Here is a 17252-nt window from a genome sequence, read left to right on the forward strand (position 1 = left end):
CAAAATGATATATTTATAATTAATACTACCTTTCAGTTCCATATCTTTTAACCACTTGGGCTAGCTCAAGTGGCAAGCCAAATGATAGGTAAGAGCTTGATGCCGGTTGGCCTCTCAAGTTCGAATCTTGATGGCGACACGAGTTTTCTATTAGAGTGTCCCTTCCCAGAGAGCTTGCTCTTGTGGGCGGACAACTCCTGTCAAGTGGCAGGGGGTTCGAAATTTTCTCGTGGAACGTCTAGCCAAACTCGGATGCCAAGCGTGGACCCGGTTAAGACAACATAGTCTTGGCCCGAGTGGGACGGTTGGAGCTCTCGGAGCTCTCTCCGATAGCTGTGGCTGAATATTCAACCACTATGAAAGTCGCCGTTCAAAAAAAAATATATTACCTTTTTAACATGATCCAAAAGCATTCACTACTTTGACCCATTTCATATTATATTTGGTCATAAAGTGTCCTTTTTGTGTACGTCCCCAGAGCCAACATCTATTATATAAACCCTTCATCTTTCCCTTCCATTTTTCACAATCTCACACATTAGAAATCATAAAACATACCATATAATTTTATAAACATTTCAAGTGTAACAATGGTTTGAGCCCCGTGTTGCGAGAGGATGGGGTTAAAGAAAGGCCCGTGGACACGTGAAGAAGATCAAATCCTCGTTAATTACGTTAATATGTACGGTCATGACAATTGGCGTGCTCTCCCTAAACTAGCCGGTACGTTTCTGCCCATAGCTCTTTTTATTCTATTATTATGAGAATCTATTACCAGAAAACTCATAGAAACTGAATTTAAAATTTTATTTGATAGGTTTGTTGAGATGCGGAAAAAGTTGCAGGCTAAGATGGATTAATTATTTAAGACCGGATATTAAACGGGGTAACTTTGCTAGAGAAGAAGAACAAACCATCATACAATTGCATGCAGCCTTGGGAAACAGGTTTGTTTTATACTTTTATTAGCCATGTAAATCATTATAATGTTTTTAAGGTATTTTGTGAACTAACATGGTCAAATAAATTGATTGGAACTATAGATGGTCGGCTATTGCAGCACAATTACCTGGAAGAACAGATAACGAGATAAAAAACGTGTGGCACACTCATTTAAAGAAAAGAGTGAACACGATGAACAAACCCGAAAAGGAATACCAAGTCTTAGATTATCATCAGCAACAAAAACCCGAATTAAAAGAAGAGGAGATTGGGACATCACCATCATCGTCATCATCGAAGATGTCCGAAAATAATAATTCGGGTGCGGGTGGTCAAATTAATTCTCCTCAGCATTCTTACAGTGAAACATCTTCGGAGATTACATTGGATAATAAAGGTGACATGCAAGTGCTAGGAGGAAACTTGGAACAAATGGATGATGATTTCTGGTCGGAGATATTCTCCGGTGAAAGCTCCGGTGAGTTGACGGAGGTGGAAGGAGGGTATGAATATTACAAGTTTAATATGTATGATGACATGCAGTTTTGGTCCAATGCATTAACAACAGGTGATGAGTTACCAAAATTCTAGGCAACAAGTTTTTTTTTTTTTTTTCTAGTTATTATTGAGTTTGATTTTTGATTAGAAAAATCATTGAAGCAAATTATGTTAATTAAAATGAAAGAAAGATGTACTTTGTTACAGTGATGAAGTTTTTGAAATAAACGGTTTTGCATTGGTAAATTATATAATTAATGTTGATACTTGAAATTACATATATTTGGAAAATGTATAAAGTTGAAGTGTGTCATGAGATTTTGTTGTGTTGAAATACATTATTATCAAATATAAATGATAAAAGCTATGATTATTAAAATATAAACATTAAAAGGATATTAATTAAACATAAAGATACAAAAATCTCAAAATTCAATAGGATAATTGATACAAGTAAATGGAATTTTACCAAACTTAAATATTTTAAAATTTAATTGATTTTATTTGAATGCAATATAAATATTACAAGTCGATTGTATTAAATATATAGTATTACTAGCTTTTGCACCCGTGTATTACACGGGATTTGTAAAATAATAAAGATAAAAAGATCCATTATCTGAAAGAATGAACAAAATTATAGATAAAAAGAAGATAAAATATATAGTACAAACAATAAGAAGTCTACAATCTCAAATTTACAAATTCGATTTTTTTTATATACAACATTTGCAAAAAAAAATTGACCAATTACCCGTTGATAACTATGATAATGAGATGAGAGATTAAAGAATTAGAAGAGAAATTATAACTCATTTCTCAAAATTGTTTTGTCTCATGACCCATGGATAGGTAGGATATATAAGATGAGAAATTAGAGAATTAGAAATTAAATTATAACCCATTTGGCAAAATTATTTTGACCCATGACCAATGGATAGTTAGGATGAATGAGATGAAAGATTAGAGAATTAGAAAGAAAATTATAACCCATTTCCCAATATGGTTTTGCTCCATAACCCATGGATAGGTATGATGAATGAGAGTAAAGATTAGGCTAAGAATGAATGTAGGATTGCCACATCATCCTTATTATTTTCTTATTAGTATAGTTAGATTAAATAATATTAAATGGCAATAAATATTGTGAGTGTTAACGTGTCTAATAAAGTATTATCAAGAAAAATGTGTTGAAAGTTAACATCACTATAGAATAGTTATAACATAGGAGTATATGACATCATATATTAAAATAATTAAAATTTTAAAAGGGGGTTGCAAACGAATATGCAAGGACGTTTCCCTTTATCTTTCTTTTCTTTTTATCAATATTGAATTGATACAATGGACTCCATGTGAGAGTAGAGGTGACAACTTGACTTTTAGCCGTTTAGGCATTGTAAGTCAAATTTTGTGGACTAAAGTTGGCAAATAAAACATGACAAAGAAGAGGGGTGTAATGTAAGTTTCGTAGTGGACGAAACTTTTCAAGGCAAAAGTAGTTTGAAACTTTGTATACGAATGATATTATTTATTAATATGTATATACCGTATCCAGAAAATATTAACATATATAGATACCGAGTTTATTTTACATATCTGATTTTTAATCTGCCGAGTAGTCCTGCTTGCGGTGCACGCATATAATGTATATATGTGTGAACCCTCGGGTGAGCAAAAGTGAGATTGCACTAATTTTGACGTTATTTTACTAATCTCGTGAAAATAACGTTAAAAGTGGCGGAAGGTTAAGCAGGCATCATGTGGTGGCGTTGATAGTCGAAAGACAAGTGTACATGCACCAATCGGCGGTATCCCAGTGGTTCAGTGTTATGTGCGTTATGTCCAATGTTTGATGCAAAACTACTATCGTGCCGGGGGTCTCATCGGAAGCAGCCTCTCTATTCCAACAGGGTAGAGGTAAAGCTGTCTACATCTTACCCTCCTCAGACCCTACCATAGCTTTGCTATTGGTGGGATATACTGAGTACGATGATGATATGATGATGATGATTTTTAATCTGCCAAGCATAGAAAACAATATAGCGAGACATCTATCATAGACGTGATGCATATGTGTCAAAATATAATTCTGCACCATAACTACGTATAAATTATGCAACCTACATAAATAATTACGTAAAATATTACGCGATGTATATAACTAATTACTCACAAATAGGGAGTCCCGGTTTACTCAACGAATATAATATTATTTTGTAAGGCATATAATTAATTACGGAATAGACATTGGTTGATCCAAATCCTTTTTGACGATTGACCCAATCTTTTTTAACAATTGACCATAAATATAATCTGCGTGACATAAGTAATAAAAAAAATATACCATCAAGAGGAGAGTAGCCTGTGGTTGGGCGTGGAGCTGGTATAGAAGCCCAAACACTATACAAGAATTGACTGAGTGGGAGAAATGTTTTCATCTAATGAACGCTGCTCCGTGGAACGAAGAGCCAGACTCGTGGGTTTGGCTAGGTGATAAAGGGGGTGAGTTCTCAGTTAGTTCGGTTAAAGGCCCAAACTAAAAATATGGCTAATAATTATGTTATGAAGTGGAGTAAATGGGTTCCGGCGAAGTGCAACATTCATGCTTGGAGGGCGAAGATGGATAGATTACCGACTAAGGGAGCTTTGGAACGAAGGAATTTAAAGGTCTCGGACAATATTTGCGCTTTGTGTGAGGTGGAAAGTGAGTCGGCGGAACATATAACAACGGGTTGTGGCGTTGCAACGGTTGTTTGGGAACACATTAGTCGGGTGTAAAGTGCCCCCTATTTTTTGTTTTTCAGTTAGAGACCTCTTAGAGCTTCACAAGTCCATCAAGCTTGGAGATGTAGCGAAAGAAGCGTTTCACGGGATCATCATCATTGCTTGTTGGAGTATTTGGAAAGCGACAAATTATAAGATGTTCGAAGGAAGCGAGGTTAAAGTGGAAGACATTATTGGTGGCATAAAATCTCTTGGTTTTCTTTGGTTCAAGAATATGTCTAAATGTAGATCGATTAGTTGGTCGAACTGGTGTAATTTTGTGTTCATGTAATTTTGTTCGGCTGGGAACCTACAACTTGTAAGTCCCTCCGGGGCGTCGCTGATCGATACGAGATCTGCATGATGTCCAGGAGTGCGGAATCCTCCTAGACTCGTTTACGATGTTATAGACGAAGAACACGATTAAACACAAACAAATACACGAATGGGATAAACGAATCTGCAGATCCTTAATATAAAAACCAAACCACGTTACATACCGAACAAAAACAAAAACACGGCCGACCCGAGGTGAGCTCTACCTCAGGTCTGCCTACTCGACACTCTCTATCTGTTTCTCTCTAGACAATGACAGCTACACCAAAACACTCTTACTTTTCTGGATACCAAACCCTAAACAAGACACACACATATATAGATAACCAACTTCGCGGGCTTGGGCTTGGGCCTGTAGGCGAAGTTGTTCTAACTTCGCCTATGGTGAAGTTGTTCTAACTTCACCCCTTCGTCTCCGCTGGTCAGAATTGCATAGCGACGGTCACAAAATGCACCAACAGACTCCCCTTTGACCTTGCTCTCAATTCTAACAAACACAAAAGATCATCTGTTACAAACATGCACCAATAGACCCCCCCCCTTAACTGATGATCTTCTGTTTTCTTGTTCTGGTAGGACTCAATTGCACTGTGATCTTCAAACTTGAACTTCACATATACATGCAACATCCATCCTGTCTTCAACCAGCCGTGTCTGAAACTGTCTTGTAGCTCCACAAATCTACCAATCACCCGGCGTCTTCCATATCAGATCTCCCATTCAGTGTAAGCTCCTCCGAACTATATCGATCGAGATCTTTGACCTGCATCCCCGTGCCTAATCGATCATCTCAACCAACACGTGAAGTTGTTCCTAACTTCACCAACACGTGAAGTTCTTCTAACTTCACCAACACGTGAAGTTGTGCTCCCTCCACAACTTCACCCAACTAGTCGGAATTGCATAGTAAGATAAGGTTCAATCTTCAACTACTCAACATCAAGTGATTAGTATCATCACAAAACCAACTTGACAGAATCTAACACACATGACCATTAATAAATCCGAAGCATCTTCAATCACCAGGGATAACGATCAAGAACTTAAACAATTTAAATCCCGATTAAATCCAACTTGTTCCAAAATTTTCACCTTAATAAATAAGCATCCCGGATGCTCGTATCCCACGTTTCAGGATCCAATTCTCGAACGCCTTGAAAATAACATAAATAATATGTTCTGACCGCAGTCCAGTAATGACGAAAACCCGAACAAAATATGACTTTCTTCAGTTGGTCAACCTCGAACAACACTTATTTCTTGGCTCAAAAACACCCAAATATGTGTCAATATCCAGTTTCAATCAAAATCCCATTCGCAACTTCATCTCCATATCCAGAGTTGACCCGTATTTGTTCACACGTAAGACCAAGGGATATCAATTGTCTCACTTTGTTGTTACAACATTTTCGGTCTCACAATAATCGTGTATACCTGGCCATATAGACGAAAACTCCAAACAATTTTTTTTTCTTTTTTTTGGATTTTATTTAACTTCGCCCCCAAAAGTCAACTTCTCCCCCAAAAAGTCAACTTCGCCAAAAAGTCAACTTCGTCAAAAGTCAACTTCGCCAAAAAAGTCAACTTCGCTAAAAAAAGTCATCTTCGCCAAAAGTCAAATTCGCCAAAAAGTCAACTCGCAAAGTCAACTTCGCCAAAAGTCAATTTCTCCAAAAGTCAACTTCGCCAAAACCCTAAAATTTTAGCGACAACTTCGCCTGAACCCTATAACTTCGCCGACGACGTCTGTTCGGCCAAAAACATATCAGAAATGGCCTGAAAACACCAAAACACAGATCTCGAACCATAGCATAAGAGCCTAAGGCTCTGATACCACTTGTAAGTCCCTCCGGGGCGTCGCTGATCGATACGAGATCTGCACGATGTCTAGGAGTGCGGAATCCTCCTAGACTCGTTTACGATGTTATAGACGAAGAACACGATTAAACACAAACAAATACACGAATGGGATAAACGAATCTGCAGATCCTTAATATAAAAACCAAACCACGTTACATACCGAACAAAAACAAAAACACGGCCGACCCGAGGTGAGCTCTACCTCAGGTCTGCCTACTCGACACTCTCTATCTGTTTCTCTCTAGACAATGACAGTTACACCAAAACACTCTTACTTTTCTGGATACCAAACCCTAAACAAGACACATATATATAGATAACCAACTTCGCGGGCTTGGGCTTGGGCCTGTAGGCGAAGTTGTTCTAACTTCGCCTATGGTGAAGTTGTTCTAACTTCACCACTTCGTCTCCGCTGGTCAGAATTGCATAACGACGGTCACAAAATGCACCAACAAAAAGGGTGGCACACTGACCGCTTTCTTGATGGAAAAGGTATACGTTTTGGTTTTTAGTTTCGTGTAAGTTGATTAGTTCTAGAATCAACTTTAGATGAAAACATAATGTGCTGTTAGTTGTTACTAATCTACCCATTTTTTTCTAAGTTTTTGGAAACATATGAGCTTTGTTCTAGTTCTTTGTCTAACTATTGTAATGCATCAATAATATGTATTTTTTGGCCATTTAGGTGTCAATATCAATTTTTATACAAGAAAATAAATAATTTTAATTTTGTATTTCCTCAATAACGAGTCAATGGGTTAAGTTTTAAATTAACGGTAAGAAAAAAAAGACGGCACGTAAAGTATTATCAAGTGTATTCAACTTCCCAAATTCTTAAATTACACATATGCAGTATTATTGTTTATTTCTTTAGTAAAGTTTCATTACTTATTTTATCTCTCAATTACTTATAAAAAAAGAGTTATGGACAGGTTGACATAACATGTTTAGATGTGTTTGATATGTCAAATGTATCATCACTACAAGTCTACAAGGGGGATGTAAGAAATCTGAACACATCTAGCAACAAGTGCATAACAAAAATGTGGGTGACGTTACTTGTCCATGACTGCTGTTGCTCCACTAATAATTATGGAATTTTGGCTATAGCAATACATGTTGTCTCCTGCATTTGACATATTGCTTTCACATTTTCATAACCTTACTTAAGAAGTTAATTTCCCTATCGGTAGGGTCTTGATGATGTGATTTATATTATTTACAATATAGTAATCCGGATAATAATTATAGCCAAGAGAATCATAGCAAACTACTATACAAAATTATCAATAATGATAGATGTAGTGATAAATAAGACCATTTGTAGTCGATGGCGTTTTGAGGCCAAAACGTTGGGGAACACCGCCCCTCTCGGTGCTTTGGATGGTATTTTGGAGTTTAACGTTGTATACATAACGTTGGTCTGATACGAGTTTTGAGGGTCTTGTGAGAGAGGTAGAGGGGGTGGGGGTGGGGGGCGTTTTGGGAGCATTTTCCACTACACCCATTTTTTTGAAAAATTTCTTAAGACTGGCTGGCTGGGTGCCACATGAAGTAAAATGTCCGGGTGTGTCTAGTCTTAAATACACATGGTCTAATAAACTATAGTAGCTACAAATAAAAGAACAATTAACGGAAAAATACGCACTAGCCCCTATGATAGTACCTATACGAGTATAAATACTTCGATAGGTTTATTTAGATGCCATATGTTGATCGATGAGTAGTTGATTAGAGTTGAGGTTCGATATCTTGTTTTAAACACCTTAATCTATACGTGTACAAATACTTAGGGCGCGAGGATAGTACGCGACACCTTGGAAATAAGACAGAAGCCTTATGATTCATGAGGTAATATTCGGATAGTCCAACACCAACATGAAGGTGTCCTGTGGATGGTCTATTTTTTGTTGACAAGGCTCAACTCGTGCAAAAGCCATGTAGGCCCAAGCTTTGCTCCATTTTGTCAAAGGTTAAAAAAAATAGGTTTGGGTCCTACAACTTTTTTGTATGAAGCATCCACTTTTTCTTTTTAAAATATAGAGTGCGTAATTTAACATGTTGATGGATAAAATGTCTTGTTTTAATGTATTAAACATAGACCAAAATAATCAAGTAAGTTGCTAAATTTGGGTGAAAATTGATGAAGAAACACTAGGTGAACCCTGGACAGATTATAGATAATCTGGGGGTTAAGTAATGTTTCCCACGAGGATGAGGTCTAGCAGAGAAAGTTGTTCTTCAGGGGACCTGCAAAACAGACACCGTAAGCTTGTCACTGAGAAGGGGGGGGGGTTCCTCCTTGTGACCACCCTCCGGCGTGAGAATCAGACTAGATTGCTCTGAATATAAGTGTATATTAAGAGATTGCTTGATAAGATTGAGATATCCGATGATGTCCTTACCATTCCAAGGTGTTGGAGTATTTATAGCCGAATGTAGGTTTCCTAGAAGGTACAGCCGGCTGAATAGTATTCCTGTTCTACCAACAGTGGACTACGCACAGGCCATGCTGGTTGGTGGGTAGGCTACGGCCAACAGTAAAGGTCGGCTGTATACTGTTCCTTTACTGCCGGCTACGCACTGTTCCACCAACTGTAGGCTGTGCACGTCCCATCGTAAGGGTTGGTGAGTAGGCAGCGGCTAATAGTGACAAACAGTACTAGAGGGTGCTCCTCCTCGTATTGTTGTCGGTGAGCTGTCACCCTGTGATTGGTTCATGGGCTGCTCTGGTCAAATTGTCTGTTCCGCCCATACCTTAGTAGGTATAGTACGAAAGACCTTCCAGAAGCATACGGACTGGCTCATTTAGGCGGGAGTATTCCCGCCTTGCTCGTTCCTTCATGTGACTACCGAAGTAGCTAATGCCTTGTGCGTATAGCCTTGCTGTTAGTGCGGGTAGCCTTCCCTGATGGCTTGTATCCGCAGCTGCGGGAACAGGCGGGGTACTTCACCATTGGGAGGCTTTCCCTGCGGGTACAGCTGGCGTACTGCGCGTAAGGTTCTTTGAGCATGGTGGGTCCTGCTGGAGCAGTTGGTCATTGCGCAGACGTCCCTTTTCAAGGTGAGTCTTGCAGGTCCAACTGGGCTCTGCTGGGACCTACCTCTTCAAGTCCCCCCAGTCCAATGTTCTTCTCATGAATTATTAATAAGTGAGGTGAACTTTTGGACTTAGCTAGGGGTTTTGAAAAGGGTTTAATTTTTAGGTTTTCCGTGGTGATTCTTCCCGCGGTTTTCCTGATGTCACGCAGAAATTCCCGACTTTTCTGCTTGATCTTTGGGTGTGAAGCGGGTAGGTTTGTAACCTCCTCGCACGTCAGGAGCGTTGAGTCCCACTTGTGTGGATTCTCCATGGGGTCTTGGTAGTTTTCAACATAGCGATCAATTATCCTAAAACCACCAATTCCATCTTGGAGTTTCAAACAATATAGTTCTCGACGTTCCCGTCATGCGGGGGTGTTATTCCCGTTTCCGCAAGCATGGCCCAGAAGATCCTTCTTGGTTTGAATTCCCTGCAGAGTGCTAAGTATGTGAAGGGTTTTGCCTTGACACTGTACCCGCACTTGTCTTACGGTTACTTTACTTCCAAGGTATTCCTGGCGTCAATTCCCTGCGGGTGCTAAGTATGTGAAGGGTTTTGCCTTGACACCGTACCCGCACCTGTCTTATGGTTACTTAGTTGCCAAGGTAAGGGGTATTTTCCCGCTTACTTTTGAATCTTTTTGAATTTTGAATTTTGAAATTCGAAGAGTTGGTAGAAGGATAAGAACAGTCCAAACCTCTGAAACGTCGTGCGACGGTTTCTTCTGACTGTGTCAGGACGTGCAGGAAGTTATGGTGACGTGACAGTACATGGTCATTCCAGACGCTTTTTCAGGCGCGTGGGCCTGATTTTTCGGGCGCGTGGCCGCGAAATTAATGGTATGCGTCCTGTCCACAGCTGTTGCCAGCTTGCTTTTTGCCACGTGTCATAGTTTCATTGCACCTTTGATTTCTCTCTCTTCCGCATTAAATGCATCGCATTAATTGCGATTAGTATATAAAGGGGGAGAGGGTTCTTTGTAATCCACACTTTCACTCTTCTCTTCATCTTCTAAGCGATTTCCGGCGAATACTCATCCTTTTCAGGCAAGCATTCTCCCGAAATCGTTTTCTTCTTCTTTTACAAGATGTCTCGTGATCTCGATTCTACAGCTGATGACAAGAGTACTGCTGGTGAGTGCCAGTGTGCTCTGCCTGGCGATCTGTAACGGTACGTCGTCAGGAAGTTCATGCTCGAGTCTCTCGAGCCTGAGTTTCCTGAACCCCATCAGACGGTGTACGATGCCCCCAGAGGCAAGATCGGGGTTTATGCTGCATTCTTTGTTTATGGGAATCTTAGGTTCCCATTGACAAAGTTTGTTTACCGTGTCCTTGAGAGGCACGGTGTTCATTTGACCGAGTTGCACCCCATGGCGATCGCCAAGATTCGCCACTTTGAGTGGGTGTGCCGGATTTTGGGCATTGAGCCCTATGTTGACCGCCTGATGACCTTCTACACTTGGAGGTGCATCCAGGGGTGGTATACCCTGATAACCCGAATCAAGGGTTTGAAGATTTGCGCGACCGAGCGCAGTCTTCGCGCGTGGAAGCGGGAGTTCTTCTTCATATCCGCTCGCGCCATCCCCCTTGCCATGAAGTTTAAGAACGGGCAAGCTCTTCCCAGCCTTCACGCCTCCAACTACGAGGAGGCGGAATGGTTTTCGAGGATTTCCCGGGTCCAATCTCCGGTTTACCGGTTTGCGGAGTCCGGGATGGTGATGTTGGGGATGAGCCGGGTGTGGAAGGCGGCGGATGCGCAAAAGGTTCCGATCGTCCTCGAATACGGTTCGAACTCTGTTCCTTACGGTATGCTTTGTTTCATTTTGTTGATTCTGAATTTCTTCTAACTTTTTTCCTGTTTATTTCAGAGGGGAACGACCTGCAGTCGCTCCTGAACCCGCGGGAGGCTGACGGTCCCGCTCGGATGGGTACTCGCGCTCTAGACAAGAACGAGTTGCCCATCCTAGAACAAACTGCGGATCGGTTCGTGGAGGTCTACCCGCTAGGCCACGAGATCCTGAGCGCCAGGCGGCCAGGTAAGGCGCTCTTCAACCCCTGACCCCTCAATGTTGAAACCTCTGCTGGAATTCCTCTAATCGTATGTTCTAATGAGGAATCCGCAGATGGTCCTCCGTTGGTGCGGAAGAAGAAGGCTGCCGGCGGGAAGGGAAAGGAGGTGGCCTCCACTGCCGATCTGGCGCCTCGGTCTGATTCGGAGACCGAGAGCGAAGTGGTGGCGGGGAATCCCGGTGGTGATAAGACCACCGCTCCGGAGGCTGCGACTGTCACCTCCGGAGAGCCCAAGAAGACGACGGTAACCGGCGCAAAGAGGCCGGCTCCATCGGGTTCGTCCCCGCCTCTCCGTACCTTTAGGCTCAAGAAAACCCGTAAGTACAAACTTCGTCTTTTAACTTCATAGCTCAATATCATTTAACACTTATCTTCTTTACGCAGGCGTGGATGTTGACGCATTCCAAGGTGGAGCGCAGAGGAGTACCTCCCTGCCAATGACGGTAGGCTTGGTCAGCCTACCTGAGGCGTCGACCCAGGCGCCTGCGCCTGCTTCCGCTGGTTCAGTTGCTCACTCCTTTGAGCCGACTGTTCCAGCTGAGATGACGTCATCGCCGGCTGTGAGTGCGATTTTTACAGCATCTTTCACGGAGCCGGCGGTTACTATTTCTGCGGATTCCGCGGCGGCGACTGCGGCGGCTGCTACCATGCCCCCGTCATCGACGGCCGATCCATCAGGTACGCATGGGGCTTCACGCCAATCTCTGCCACCTTCCCATCTGCCTGACCTCTTGGATGGATTTCCCTTGGGTTCAGGTGATGGGTTCGGCGGCTATCGGCCTGTTATTGACCCTACAGGTGCGTAGGGTTCTTTTGGCCCTTTTCATATATATATATTTTTTTTTATATCATCTTTTCCTAACTGCTTTATGTTTTTTACAGTGTCGGATTCCAATGAAGTGTATGTTCCACGATGGAACATTCGCCGAGGAACAACCCTTCGCACCCCTGTGGAGTGCGTGGAATGGGCTCGTCACGCTGCTCCCAGTGGTGCGTTGGGGGAAGCCATGGCTAGCTACCAGAAGGGTAGGCTAACCAATGAGCTTCAGGTTCTCCTGGCCCGGATGCAGCCGCGCGTCGAGCTGCTTTGTCGTGAAAACGACAAGTTAAAAGCAGCTCGCCTTAAAGAAGTGGCTCAGGCGCGGGCTGTCCGGGAGGAGAACCAAAGGCTTTCCGCAGTGGCTGCGGAAAAGGAGAAGGCCTTCAAGGCCCTCGAGGTTGAAGTTCAGGCTCGACTCGAGGCCCGTTCCAAGGCTGCCCAAGCTGTTAATGAACAGCTTCGGCTGGCTAAGGAAACTGCGAGGAACGCAACCGAGAGGGCCACCAAGGCTGAAGCTGTTGCTGAGCCTCTACGCGTGGAGAATGAAGAGCTTAAAGCCAAATTAGAGGCTCTCCAGCAGGCTCATGATGCCTTGGCGATGGAAGACGCCAAAAAGCTCCAGGAGATCTTGGACCAGAGGGGGGTGCTTGACCATACTGAGCGGAAGCTAAAGGGCGTCGAAGAGGCTGCGGCTAAAGAAGTGTTGCTTGCCAACCTCAACAAGAGTGAAGCCGAACGCGCCCGTAACGAAGCTCAAGCTGCCCTCCAAGAAGCTCTGGTTGCCAAGGAATGGCTTCTTCGAGAAGCGTTGTCTCAGGTAAGCTTTCATGTCTTTACGCTTTTCTTTGTAAATAGAAAGGGTTCTGATATTTGTATATTTTCTTGTAGGTTGTGCATCGGGTCTTCTCAGAGACGTCTTATGACGATGCTATGAGCGCAGCCCTCAACGCTTCTCATGAGGATGGGGAAAAGGCCGGCTTCCTGCTTGGTCTAGGGTTCGTTGAGAAAGGCATCCCGCCTTCCAACTTCCCTTTGTATGATGTGGATACTGAAGCTGTTTATGACCAAGCAGTGAACCAGTATGCCGCCTTCCCGAATCCGGTGGTGGAGAAGGTGAACGAAGTCGCTGCTGCTAATGATGGGCTTGCTATCCTTAAAGCTTTCCTTGAACCACCACGCTCTACTGATGGAGCGGGTCCAAGCGGAAGTGGTCCTGAAGCTTGATTCTAAAGATCCCTTTCCACCACTAGCGTAGATTTTTGCTTTTGTATAGCTCTTTGTAATATTTGAATTCTGATGAAATAAAGATTGTGTTTGTTCTTTGCCTTGTTTATTTTACGCATGTTTTGATCTAACTTAGCAATTTCTTTAGTACTTAGATAAGTTAACTTTTTAACGTGGTAAATTATAAGTTTGTTTCGCTTCCTCTTTCATGATTGTGCGGGTATGACCGTCACTTACACTTAGTAGGATGGCTTAACTTTACTTATATCTGACCTGCGTGGAAGTTTTCCTCATCTTTTCCTTTGAAATTTTCTAAGTGTTCAGAATAAGTTATCCTTTGAACGTGGTAGATGATAGGTTGAAGTTTTGCTTCCTTGTTCGTGATTGTGCGGGTAAGACCGTCACTTGCACTTACAAGGATGGCTAAACTTTACTTACATCCGACCTGCGTGTAGGTTTTCCTTAAAACTTTAACATTTTTAGCGTTGTGTTTATGCGGGTTTTGCCGCCTTCCACACGTAACGACTTACTTCTTCCCCCATTTATGCGGTGAATACCGGCACAATAGTGTGGGAAGTTCATAAGTATAAAGGTAAGGCTATCAACACATTGTGAAAGGAGAATCATTTCCATTAGAAGTGGCTCTAGGCCTTTTCTTTACAAGTTTGGAATTGATCTACATATAACATTTGCGTAATTGAGCTCCATTCCATGTTCTTGGGATGGGAGTACCATCGAGCCTTTCGAGCCGGTATGCGCCCTTTCCCAGGACTTCTCTGATGATGTATGGCCCTTCCCAGACCGGGGCCAGCTTTCCCGGGCGTTCTTGGTTCGAAGCCTCGTTGTTACGCAGTATGTAGTCTCCTACATTGAAGTTGCAGAGTTTTACCCGCGTGTTGTAGTACTTTTGCATTTGTCGCTTGTAGTTCTCTTCACGCACTGCGGCTAACTCTCTGCGTTCCTCGGTTAGCATTAGGTCTAACCGTCTTTCCGCATCATTGTCTTCTGGCTGAATCAAGACCCTTGGTGAGGGTAAACCAATTTCGACCGGGACCATGGCTTCAGTGCCATAAGTGAGACTGAACGGGGTTTCTCCCGTACTGGCCTTCTTCAGCGTTCTATTTGCCCAAAGGACGTGCGGAAGCTCGTCCACCCAGCCGGATCTGTGTTTCAAGAGTCTTTTCTTTATGCCTTCGACGATGCTCTTATTTGCTCTTTCCACCTCACCATTACCTTGCGGGTGTGCCACTGGGGTAAAGGTGTGGGTGATTTGAAGTTCTTTCAGCCACTGTTGTAGCTTCTTGTCAGCAAAGTTGGTGCCGTTATCGCTCACCAAATTCTGTGGAAGTCCAAAACGACAAATAATAAATTCCCAAACAAATTTTTTGATATGTTTTGCGGTTGTTTGGGCTAAGGGTTTTGCTTCTATCCACTTGGTGAAGTAGTCGATGGCTACCACTAAGAACTGAACATTTCCTGCTGCTGTAGGAAATGGGCCTGTCACATCGATGGCCCACTTCTGAAATGGCCATGAAGAAGTGACTGGAACAAGTTCATTCTTTGGGCGGTGCGTGTTGGGTGCGTAAAGCTGGCAAGACCTGCATTTTCTGATGTATGCCAGTGCATCCGTATGCATCCCCGGCCAAAAGTATCCCGCGTTGTTTAGCTTAGCTACAACAGCGCGGGGACCTGCGTGTACTCCACAGATGCCTTCGTGTACTTCCCTTAGGAGGTAGTCAGCATCTTGGTTGTCCACGCATCTCAAGAGTGGGCCAAGAAAGTTACGTCTGTAAAGGATGTCATCGATGAGTTGATAATTTAGTGCTTTACAGCGTAGTTTTCTTGCCTGTGTTTTTTATTCTGGTAGTGTACCTGTCGCAAGGTATTTTATTATTGGTGTCATCCACGTTTCCGTGCCGGTTTGGATGACACAAATTTCCTTGTGCGGGACCCAAGGTGCCTCGAGGAGTTCAATGCGGATATCTTTTCCTAAGTGGGTGAAGGCTAATGATGCAAGCTTGCTTAACGCATCCGCAGATTTGTTTTCACTTCGCTTGACGTGTATGACTTTGCAGTCATTGAAATCGCGCATAAGGGATTTTGCTTGTGCGAGGTACAGGGCCATTGTGTCGTTCACGGCCGTGTACGTCCCGTTGATTTGATTGGCTACCAACATGGAATCCACGTGGGCTTCCAAGTTTTTTACCCCCATCTTACGCGCAATTCTCAGCCCAGCCAAGAATGCCTCATACTCGGCTTCGTTATTCGTACTTGGAAAATCCAGTCGAATAGCGTAAGTGTATTCTTGGCCTGCTGGGTTGGTTAGTTTCAGCCCTGCGCCTGAACCCTCGTTACTGGCTGCTCCATCAGTGTAGAGTCGCCAGACGTCATTGATGTCTTGTGCTGGAGAGGGTTGAGCCTCTTCCTGGCACTCTTTTTCCCGCGATGCAGGCAGTTCTGCAATAAAGTCGGCCAGAACCTGGCCTTTTATGGCTGGTCTTGGCTTATACTTTATCGCGTATTCCCCCAACTCGATTGCCCATTTGGCTAGGCGTCCCGATAACTCGGGTTTGCCTAGGACGTTTGCAAGTTTGAAGTTGGAGAGAATGGTGATTGGGTGACCCTGGAAATATCGTCTTAACCTGCGTGAAGCATGTATAAGTGCTAAGACTAATTTTTCGAGGGTAGAGTACCGGGTTTCTACGTCTGTTAGGATACGGCTGACATAATAGATTGGCATCTGGATGCCTTTTCGCTCTACTAGCAGTACTGCCCCGGTTGCTCTATCTGTTGCGGAAAGGTATAGGATTAACTCCTCTCCCGCTTTAGGCGCTGTGAGCGTTGGGAGTTCGATCAAGCGTGACCGAATCTCCTGAAAAGCTGCTTCCGCTTCTGGTGTCCAGCGGAAGTGCGTTTTCTTTAAACAGTTTCTCAACGTTGACACGAAAGGAAGCGACTTTTCTGCGTGGTTTGCCAAAAAGCGATTAAGTGCCACTAGTCGTCCATTCAGTGTCTGAGCCTGTTTGATGGTAGTAGGTGATTCCATTTTGATAATGGCTTCGACCTTTTCAGGGTTCGCTCTAAAGCCATCTTTAGTGACGATGACCCCCAAGAACTTCCCTTCTTCCATTCCAAAGGCACACTTGCTCGGGTTGAGCTTCATGTTTATCTTCCTGAGCATGTTGAAAGTCTCTTCGATGTCTTTCAACATCACTTCTGGGTCAGGGCTTTTGATGACCAAGTCATCCATGTAGACTTCCCAGTTCCTCCCAATTTGGGCATGAAACTGGTTGTCTATCAGGCGTTGGTATGTGGACCCGGCATTCTTAAGTCCGAATGGCATCATTTGGTAACAAAATGTGCCATCGGGCGTCCGAAATGCGGTTTTGTCCTGATCATCAACGGCCATGTGGATTTGATGGTACCCCTTATACGCGTCCAGGAAGCATTTAAGGCGGAACGGTGCCAATGAGTCCACCTTAAGATCAATTTCGGGTAACGGATAACAATCTTTGGGGCATGCTTTGTTCAAGTCCTTGAAATCTATGCACATGCGCCATTTTTTGTTATTCTTCGGTACCATAACGGGATTTGCAACCCAAGTTTGATATCTACTAACGCGTACGATGCCTGCGTCAAGGAGTTCCTTGACTTG

The 17252-nt window shown here is 43.1% G+C and overlaps 1 pseudogene across 1 annotated transcript; it reads left to right on the plus strand.

The window, feature by feature from the left end:
• The first annotated feature begins 590 nt into the window (after positions 1–590).
• Positions 591–1535, plus strand: LOC143581654 (transcription factor MYB14-like; annotated as a pseudogene). Its single transcript, XR_013143865.1, has 3 exons — positions 591–723; positions 818–947; positions 1044–1535. The product of XR_013143865.1 is annotated as a transcription factor MYB14-like (transcript).
• Positions 1536–17252: the final 15717 nt, after the last annotated feature.

This window comes from Bidens hawaiensis, unplaced genomic scaffold (assembly GCF_021521415.1).
Source record: "Bidens hawaiensis isolate Kalapana, Puna unplaced genomic scaffold, B.hawaiensis_p1.1 tig00031130_1, whole genome shotgun sequence".
In the NCBI taxonomy this organism is placed as follows: Eukaryota; Viridiplantae; Streptophyta; class Magnoliopsida; order Asterales; family Asteraceae; genus Bidens; species Bidens hawaiensis.